Here is a 10,611-nt window from a genome sequence, read left to right as displayed (position 1 = left end):
CCTTTATATCTAAATGTAAATTATCACCCTACCATCATAATAGGTGAACCTTGCACTGTCCCTTGCTGAACACAATTAGTCTGACAGTTTCGGTGACTTTACAAAAAACAAAACAGGAGGATAGTTGGGTGATTAGTTCCTATCTTATAAACAAGAAATAAAAGCCTAAAATACTGGAAGGTAAATGTAATGTTAAGATTTGACTGACATCAAAGAAATTATTTGTATATGTTACCTACTCTGCTAACATGTAGCATAGATGTAATATACATGCTGTTAAAGTTGGCTATTTTCTTTGAAGTTCATAATTTTATTACGATAAAGAATTATTGAGAGATACAACTGTTAAAAATCACATATTACATAAATTTAACTAAATGTGTATAATACCATCAATAAGATTCCATGTACTTCACTTGAATTGTAAAAGACAAACAGAAGTAGAACCAATGATGTAGATACAAAGAGATGTGAAGTCCTCTCACAATATGAAATCTTAATTCAAAAAGTGAATGAACACAAGTTTTCCTCATTGGCTGTTAAGTACCATGCTGAGAGGTATCTGGGGGTTAGCTCTTGCTACTTTTAACAAACTACTGGTTTATGTTAAAGCTACACCAGTTTTTACATCCATGATGTCAAATTGAAAAATGTAAGTTTTTGGTGTTGTGTCTTGGGCTTTAAGTTTTGTAAATGACATTCCAACTTTTGAGGAAAGAAAAACTTATTACACCTTGAAGAATAATTACAATTGTTTAGCAGACGCAATATCGAATTCTACATTCCTTACGTAGTTAGTTATGGGTTTTCAAGAATTAAAAAGTGTTCCAACTGTTCTATGTTTGTAATACCCATTGCCAACAATGTGTTCCTCTGGCATACATTATATGTGGCAGTTGTAACAACACTATTTGTATACACCTCTGAACCATTATTAATTACAATGTGTGTCTTTCACTTAAGAATGGAAGAATTAAAGACCAGTGAGTGCTTAGATACAGATTTTATGATGAGCCCATTATAGTATAAAAGCACTTTAATCATGGAGGGCATACGGACCAGAAATTTTATAAGGTTTACAGTTGCGATATGGAGCATAGCCAGTTCCAACGCCACTGTAGTAATAGTATTCCAAACCCTGCTATATCAGTCATATCCTTCAGGCTAAAGCTCTGTTTGCATCAAATATTAGTATTCTGACCAATATGGTTGTATGCCAGATTCTGCTTTCAGAAAATGTTAATACTAGTTAACCTGCAGGTACATGTAATGTCTACTACAAACATTCTTTAAGAAACAAACTACATGAACATAAGGTTTTATTAAGGTCCAGAATTGATACAGTGCATGGTAATATAACAAAGCTTTATGCATCACAGCATAATGGTGTGAGAAATGCAATGCTCTGGTTTTGATCCAGTTATTAGAGCCAAACATGAAAGATTCAATTCTCCCATAAATTCAGTACAAACATATTATAGTATCACCAAGGTTGTGGAAAGTGTACAACACCAAAATTATAATCTTGAAATAACATTTATAAAAGTTTCTAAATTATAATAAATACTTTTGACGTAAGGCAGATTATACACAGAAATGAAATGTTTTTCCTTGCAGCACAATAAGAAAGATTAGCTAATGTCTCACCATTTCCACAATCCTTTAAGCTTATATATCACACAGATCGTAGGGACTGCATCCTTCAACTAGGTGCAAGCTATTGCATTTAAATAGCACTACCATAGCAAGGTGGTCCCAATAGTTGGTAATTATCTCAAACAGCTTCAAAAGCCTTTAAAACTATAAACGTAAATGCTATTTAAAAAATCTCACAACCACCTTCCCTTGCATTTTTATTCCATAAATTAAATATACAAAAAAAACTTTGGTCACAAAAAAGTAACAAGTAAAAATAATACTGAAAGCCAACAAGATGCCACAATAAATAACTTATTCTGTAAACATTTAAACCTGAGAAAGTGGATGAATTAAAAAAAAAAACGAACATTATCAAACTGTTTTTTTTTTTCAAAAGTGAAGTTAAACAGTATTACCTACTTCACATATATTTAATTACATTAGACCTAAGTCATAAGCCAGTGAAGTTAAATAGTATTACCTACTTCACATAAGTATAATTATATTAGACCTAAGTCACAAGCCAGTGTTCTGGATTAAAAAAAAGCCCACAACTCAACAAGCATGCGCAACTGTGTATACAAAGGAGCCACAAGCACTGCTGGATGTCTTGACCCTATTTACTGGCGACTGACTGGCTCGAACCACTTCCAACAACAGTTACCAGCTTCATCCACTGTGGAAAAAGAAACTATTTAATACTTCAACATAACTTAAATCTTAATTAATAACAGAACCAGTTAATGACACAATTACATCCCAGAATTCATGAATAAGAAACCTCTATCTCATGGGGAAATGGATAAATAATACAAACCAAACTTCCCATATAACTAATCAGGACACGTATAATGTTTATTTATTGTTCCCATGTTAATTAAAAAAAGAACCAAGGAGATAGCTATGCCATGCCCACCAATGGTCTTGGAACCTAATTTTTAACATTATAAGCCTTACTGTTAAGGAATACCGTGAAATACAACACCTAGTGGATTCTTAAAACAGGAATTTTGTCCATTAAAGTATCATGTATTCTTCACATAGTCTAATCTAGGTTTTGGCCTGTTTCTACAAACACATCTTGAAATAGGCACAAAAATGTATAACATTACCACTGTGGCTAATTTGCATTTTATAAGAATAAACACAAAGGAATGCCTTATATTTCTGATAACTTCTAAAAACATGATTGAAGGTCCAGGCATTGGATGGATGTGAATAATTAGTCTAAATAAAGGAAAACTAATCTGAAATTTATAAGGAAGATGCTACCTTAAACTGACAGATCCTAGCTTTATCATTTGTAGAGACTGATGTGGCTTTTCTCTCAAAATGTTTAACAAACAATTATAATGTGTCATTATATTACTTTTTAAAGAAGTATTTCTTCACATTTTATAAGCATAGATTCAAACCTCAATCACTCCATCTGCCATATCAGTGTGTGTATTAACAAACACAGTTCAAACCTCAATCACTCCATCTGCCACATCAGTGTATGTATTAACAGATTTCTTACTTTACATTTTAAGTTCTTCATCCTAATCTTCACCACTTTAATCTCACCATCAAAATGTTCCCTTCCTGTCAAATCAGAAATTTAAAGAACTGAATAAAACATCAGACAAATTATTATTGTAATAATGTTACTTATCCAATTGTTTAGTATTTGTACCAAAAATTACAACATTCTTTTAATGTCATCTATAACTAAGTATACAAGAAATTAAATTTCATGTGTCAGTAACTTAATCATAATTTCTGATAAATATACAATATTAAAATGATTAGATATTTAATTGTAAATAAATAATTATAGATGTTGTAGAGAAATGCAACATCTCCACTACAGAGTTCCAACACAGCCAATTTTAAAGCTGTAAAAGTTGTTTATGTAAGTGCTTGGAACTTTGGTATCTTTGTACCATAAACATGAACACTTTAAAAAAACTCCAAATTGTACTTTCCTTACTAAAAAATTTAGCAAGACAAAAATTCAAAACTGTAAGTCCCATGTAAATTGGCCCAAATCTGGCAGAATATTTTTGCTTCTTGTGGTAACATAATTACTAAATGTTTGTTTGTTGCCTGTATAAAATTATCTTAACAAGGTGTTAAGTAATGGACCAAATCCCTAAAATTGTTGGGTTTTTTTTAACCTTTTGACCCTTTGTAAAATGAATAAAAATAGGCATTTTTATTTGCATGGGACCTGTAAAAAACTACCTTTGTATCAAATCTTTTGTAAACTGACCACAATACAGCAAAGTAATTTTCAAAAACCCTAAAATATGTTTTGTTTTTTATGGCAATGAAAAACTAACGAGACTCAAAATGGACAAAACCAACTTTTTTGTATGTCAATGTACTGGATGTATGAAAATTTATAAATGTGCCACTTTAATCTTCCTTGCACAGAAGGAACCCAAAATATATATACATATTTGGATTGTTTTACTATCGATCCCATAAAATCTCCCATAAAGGTGTCCGAGTGTAAGGGACCAGTTTACAAGTCAATTTTCTAAGAAATTAAGGACTGGTGGCCAATTGAAAAGTGTTTGGAAGGAGAACAGACAAACCAGAAAGACCTGAACTAAAATAACAAGATAAATACATACAAAAACAATCTTTTATTACAAACTGTCATGAAGAAATTCACAAGAAATTGTAATCTCCAAGAACTACACTTAGCTATCAACATGGTTAAATATATTTTATTTCATATATCATACCATATAAATATCAAAATGTGGGTAGAGTTTGGTGATTTATTGTTTAACATAGGTTTATTTTTCATTTACTTTTCTGTTTCGCATACTCTTATTGTATACTCAGGAAAATTTTGAACCGATAAAATTTCTTGTATAATATTTAGAATCTTCCCTTTTTTGAAAAATAAAGACATTTCAGGAATAAAACAATTTCCTAATTATGAAAACAGAAGTAGAAACTTATTACAGTAACAGTTAGATAAAATAACTGAATGTTAACTACTGCAATAGAAAGATAATATAATGTAACAAACTCTTGTAATACAAAGATACCATAAAATAACTGTGATAGAAGGATATTACAAAAACAATATTTTATTCAATTATTGGAAAAATAAACAAAGTGAAAGTTTTTTTTTAATTGGCTTTTGCCTGCCTTCCTTAAGATAACAAAACTAGTACAATATTTAAAAATTAATAAAAGTGAAGCATAAGAATGCTAAACGTAATGTCACTGCCATTTCAATCCATAAACAAAATAAAATAATTTTGTCTTACGTTCCATCAGATGCTGTTCCCAAATTTCCACGGAAACCCCCAAAACCAGCATTCACTGGGTGTTGACCAGCTCGAATAGGTTTAGCTGTGTAAAAAATAACAATATCAAACTTGTGACATAAAATTCAACTCATACAAATAATAAAGTATATAAATTAAAAGTATTATCGAGCATTGGGCAAAAACAGATTAGAAGAAAATATCTGCATTATTATATAGTATGTCACTATGTCTTTTAGGCCTGGAACAAATAGTTGCATCATTATATGATATGTAACTACATTTGTTAGGCCTGAACAGCTTTCATGTCACATCAACTTTAATTGGGTCAGTATCTTCTATACAACAGCTGACTTAGGTTTGTTTGTTTTTTTTTTGTTTGGGGGTGGGATTACTTTTCACATTACAAACCGGCCAGTTCTGAAAAAAATATACATTGCATGAGAGGAGGGGGGATAACTTAGATGTTACTTTTTGTTCAGATTACTCTGTTATTTCATGATGTTTTATGTTTAGTTACTCAAGAATAGTGTTACTAAGTCACCTGAGCCTGGGATAAGAACATGTCATACAAATAATGCTTACCTATGTGTGCAGAATGTCCCCTACGAGCCAAACTTTTTTGTCGAACAGCTTCCTTGATTCTATCTACTTCATATTGATATCTGTTAATAATACAAACAGTTATTGATACATAATAAATAAAATAAACACAGGAAATATATATTTTAATCAGAATTCACCACATGAGATTTAATGCCCTGGACTGTTTACTTATGCCAATTAGCAGTAACTCAATTGAAACATTTATAAAATGTGACAGAAGAACTGACCAACACAACTTAAACATTATTTTCAGTCATTTTGAACTACAAGTCCAGCAGTTTTCACAAGTTTATCTCACCTCTTACGATCTTTCATAGCACACTCTTTGGCTTCTTTCAGAGCACTCTCTAAACTTTTAACTCGTTCCATTGTGGCTCGCAGTCGTTTTTCCAGCTTGGGAAGTTCACAGCGCAAGTCAGCATTGTCTCGAACCAGCTAATAGATGAGAACAAGCAGATTCACTTCTGTTTTGTAAATACATTTTCAAAAATAACGATTTTTACTGCTTACTTCTAACAAATAATATCTTTCCAATATTTATATAAAAACCACAAAACACATATCCAGCTACAGAAGTTTGTTACATGGAAATATTAGTGATACCTAAAACAAATCATATTTTATTTCCACGAAAACATAGCACAAAATGTTTAACAGAGCCTCAGAATATTGGTACCAGAGGGCTAGCAACGAGCAGTGGCTTTATCCTTATATAGAAGAAGTAAAGTAACAGGGCTGTGAAAAATACTGCAGTATTTTTCTTTAATGCTAGCCAGAAATGATACACGTTAACATTCCAGAATGATAGCACAAGAGTGATAAGAGAACCAGAACTTTGAAATAAGGAACAACAGAAGATTAAACCAACATGTTTCCCTTAAGACTAAGATGATGAAAAACTTCAAATAACCAACTTAATATTGCCTTTACCAATCAGAAAGAAGACACTAGTCTGTATTGACAGAAAGAGGTTACAGATGCTGTTGAAACAATTATAGAATGAAGGTCAATTTGTAGACATCAGAACAAATTAGAAGGAATTAAATGAAAGAATGACATAAATGTATTCTAAGTATGCGAGTTGTCTCTGTTCAACACAGAAAGGATCAAAGAGGCCAACCAAAATAAAGAGTAAGTCAGTTCCTGCTCACAGAGACAGTGCTGCCCCTTGAGGCCACATCAACAGTTTCAACAGTATATGATATAAAACAAAAACAGAGAAGCACTGTCTGTAGCTTCTCAGAGACACATCAGCATCAAGATCATCTTGAAATAAGCAACAGGACTTAATTACCTCAGTAGTATCATTCCTGATGGTGGAAAAATTGAGAGCGACAGAAATACACTTTCAGAAATCCAATAAACTAAAATATAAAGACAATATACGATTCATTTACATATAAAGAAATTAAGAAAACGGTTAGTGAAAATTAATGTTATGTAGATTAATGACATTTTATATGATTTGCTGACTTAGTCAAAGGGCACACTTTTAAAGGTTCTTTCATAAAGCATCCGTCTTTATAAAAATTAAATACATATAATAATAGATTTTCACATATTATGTAAAAACATTTTAATCCTGTATTAATAAAAAAAAACCTCAAAAGTTGTTCACAAGTCAAATTTTGATGTTCCATTTCTAATACATTAGAAAAGTGAATACTTTCAACTATTTAAATATGTCACATTTCCTGCCATACCTTAAAGAGGAAGAGTAAATTAGAAAGATGAACCATGTAATAATAATGGTATTGGATTAGTATCTATTAAAAGCTTATAGAAAATAAACTTGAAAAGAATATTACCTGTTTGTGGACCTTAGTTAGTTGTTCAAGGTTGTTTTCTAAAAATGAGATTTTCTGCTTCTGAGCAAGACTTCCACCGGTATCTTCCGTATCTTCACCAGCTGCTGATTTCTTCACTCGTCTCTGCAAATCCTCGACGAACAGTTTACGAAGATTATGAAGAGTCTGTAGTTCTTTAGACTAAAGAAAGTGATTGTGGAACTTTAACCACTTGATAATTTCAAACAATCCTGTCTACACACGTTTTAGTTGTTCTTAATAGGAAATCTTTAATCATGAAACTACAAAAACATTTCTGATTTTAAAATGCTAGCATATTCTTAGCTTAAGAAATAACTTAAGTGAAACCTCAAACTTGGTGTTAATATCAACATCTTGCAATTTAAAGGTAAACCAAATGATAAACTAACATAATTTAAGATGTTTAAAATTAAAACAAATCTGTGCTAACAACACCAAGAAAAAAAAATTAACATTTTGAAATCATTTTTACAAAATAAAGGTTATACTTTCTTAAAATCTTCTTGAACAGCAATATAATTACAGTTAAGCTATTGTAAAAACAGATGACAAACATGCACGTACCACTGTTTCCTCTAAGCCTTTCAAGTCCTGGTGGGCTTGTTCTCTTCGACTGCTTATAAGTCTAAAACGAAATAGTCCATTCCATGTTTTAGATAGATTCTTAAAGTCCTGACTCACTCATTACAGTTTTATTATATAGGAAATTAGGAACTTCTAAGAATTAAAACATACTACAAATTTCAAACTAATAGTGTTTCAATTAAAATGCATAATAATAATAGTATTTATGCACATTTGGATTACTGAAGTTTTTTTCAGGTATATTCAGTAAAACAGTTTAAGACATTTGTATCTTGCATGTTTCTTCAGTTTTCTGAAACAATAAAGCTCCCTTTTAGAATAAATATGTAAAAAACATATTGAACTATGTCACATTTTAAAATATAATGTACAAAAACAACTTCTTAGATCTTCTGTTAGACAACAAGATGTATAAAATCCTCAAATTCTTGTGTTCACATTAAACGACATGGAAGAGCACAGATGCACATAGCAGACTTTCTTCTGTGATTTAAGGATAATTAATTAATTAATTTTTGAGAAATAAATTTGAAGTTTTACCAAAGGTAGTGGTTTATAATTCTGACTGGTACAAAACTATTTTCCTACTTTTCTTGAAAGGAGATAGTAACTCACCATTGAAACTATTTTAACAATTTTGTTTATTGTGACTGGAAACTCTTATAACTTTGGATTTAAAACTCTGAGAAATTGTTCATTGTTGTTAAAAAAATTCTAACATCAAAATTTATGTACAATATTTAGGCAAATTTCCACACACACTTGTAGTTCGTAACTGTAGTTCATGATGTGTAAAATAAGAGATAAACTTTAAAAGCTTGAAAATTTTTGAAATAAAGAAAATAAATTTTCTTGTTACATATTCCGAGTTTATATTTTTACATTTTGACCATTTCAAATATTTAACAAAAGGTAACAGATATACTTGAGAATATGAGAACACTACATTATTTATCTGTTGGTAACCATGATACTTTAGGGAAAGTTAACTAGAAATTTATCAAACAGTCAATTTGGTTCTTTATCAGAATTTTTTTAAACAACCTAATTTTTTTCTGAGAGTTTGATTTTTCACAAGGCTCAAATGACTTTAATAATTGAGTCTTCAACATAACATTTATAAAGTTAGGCCTTCCTTGTCATCCTCATTAAAAATACAATAGGCTGAAATTTTTTTTTATATTCCTGGTTGACATTTTTAGAGCCAATTTCTTATGTCTTACAAATGACATATAAAGTTAAGTAGTTTAATTATTATTATTTATTTATTTATTTATTTATTCATGTTTTACAACAAGCCTAGAAATTTATTTAATCATTAATTTTACAATCTTCTTTACATCTATCTTTTCAGATATTAACAAAAACATTACATTTTAAAGCTAATATCTCAAACTTAACACCCAATAAGACTATATCAGCTAACAATAACAGTTTGACAGACTTACGATAATTCTTGGAGTTTCCGAGATTTATCTTTTTCCTCCTGTTTCAGTCGTTCGTACTCCTCATGGAGACGTTCCTGTGCCAAGGACAACTTCTGGTTGGTACTAAATATTGAGTAACAAATTTTTACCTTATACTTGTTTGTGTATCAAAAGAAACAAACTGCACATTAGTTCCCTTAGTTTTTAATTATGTAATAATTAACAACAATGCATTAAATTTTTAAAGTATGTTTCAAAGCTATTTATGACCTAGTGAAAAGGTGAAAAAAAGTACCATAAATAATTGTTATTAATCCAAATAATTCCTGGTAAAGTTTTTACTTTATGTAACAAGCAAGTGATTTCATGCAATCTTTCAGTTAGTTCCTCACAATAAGAAAAAAAAAACAATTTTACACATTATGCAATATGCAAATTTATCACTAATTTGAGGGGTAACTGAAAAGTTTTTCTTCATGACCTCTGACCTTGAGCACGGTCTGTTTCTTTATGAACTTTTCAAAGATTTACACTTACTCTCTCAGTTGTTCAATCACTTGATGTTTGTCTGATATCTCATTCCTGAGAGAGGCTAACTGTTTTTGATGAGTTTCTCGATGCTTTTCAATCTGCTGCTCTAAAGCTTCCTTCATTTTTTCTGCTGTGTTTCTTTCCTTCTCTTTCTCTTTTGATGTTAAAATATGCATCTCTTCTACAAAGTTAACAAAAAAGACACTACAGGAGTCAAAACTAAAGAATGCTACAAATCAACTGTTTGGCATTTTTAACGAAAAACTTTTATTGTACAATATAAACAAAGCTGTTCATATTTTCACAATCTTGCAATAAAAAGAAAGGCAATACTTTACTAGAATGATGGACTGACATCAATATACAAACAAGTTTCCAAGTTATTTCTTATCTTTTTCAAATAATTTCTTCTTGTTGACAGAACACTAAATTTTACTTATTTTATTAAAACCAAATTCTTAAAGTTCTTCTATTCTAATTAGTTGGCTCAACTTCAAAATGAAAGTGTTTCATCTAAAAGGTATCTTCACTTGTATAATTAAAAATCACTTTCTAAACAGAAAAACATTATACGTTTTACGACTCACAAAATCTAAATATCTCTGCATTTCATTATATTTATTAAACAATCATTTTATTCCAGTATGCCGATAGTGTTTCTTGCTTTGGATCTAGTAAGCCAATAGAGTTTCTTGCTTTGAATCCAGTAAGTTGACAGTGTTT

General features: G+C 30.4%; 1 pseudogene across 1 annotated transcript in view; it reads right to left on the bottom strand.

The window, feature by feature from the left end:
- Window positions 1-1,302: 1,302 nt before the first annotated feature.
- The window catches only part of LOC143252432 (kinesin heavy chain-like), a 50,880-nt pseudogene continuing 41,571 nt past the window's right edge, over window positions 1,303-10,611 (bottom strand). Inside the window, exons 18-25 of the transcript XR_013028992.1 lie at window positions 9,895-10,069; window positions 9,379-9,480; window positions 7,910-7,970; window positions 7,325-7,504; window positions 5,815-5,951; window positions 5,496-5,575; window positions 4,911-4,995; window positions 1,303-2,314 (exon numbers count right to left, since the gene is read on the bottom strand). The product of XR_013028992.1 is annotated as a kinesin heavy chain-like (transcript). The remainder of the gene's footprint in view (window positions 2,315-4,910; window positions 4,996-5,495; window positions 5,576-5,814; window positions 5,952-7,324; window positions 7,505-7,909; window positions 7,971-9,378; window positions 9,481-9,894; window positions 10,070-10,611) is intronic.

Source organism: Tachypleus tridentatus, chromosome 6 (assembly GCF_004210375.1).
Source record: "Tachypleus tridentatus isolate NWPU-2018 chromosome 6, ASM421037v1, whole genome shotgun sequence".
Lineage (NCBI taxonomy): Eukaryota > Metazoa > Arthropoda > Merostomata > Xiphosura > Limulidae > Tachypleus > Tachypleus tridentatus.
Note: the sequence above shows the minus strand (reverse complement) of the source record. Positions and strands in the feature narration are given on the sequence as shown.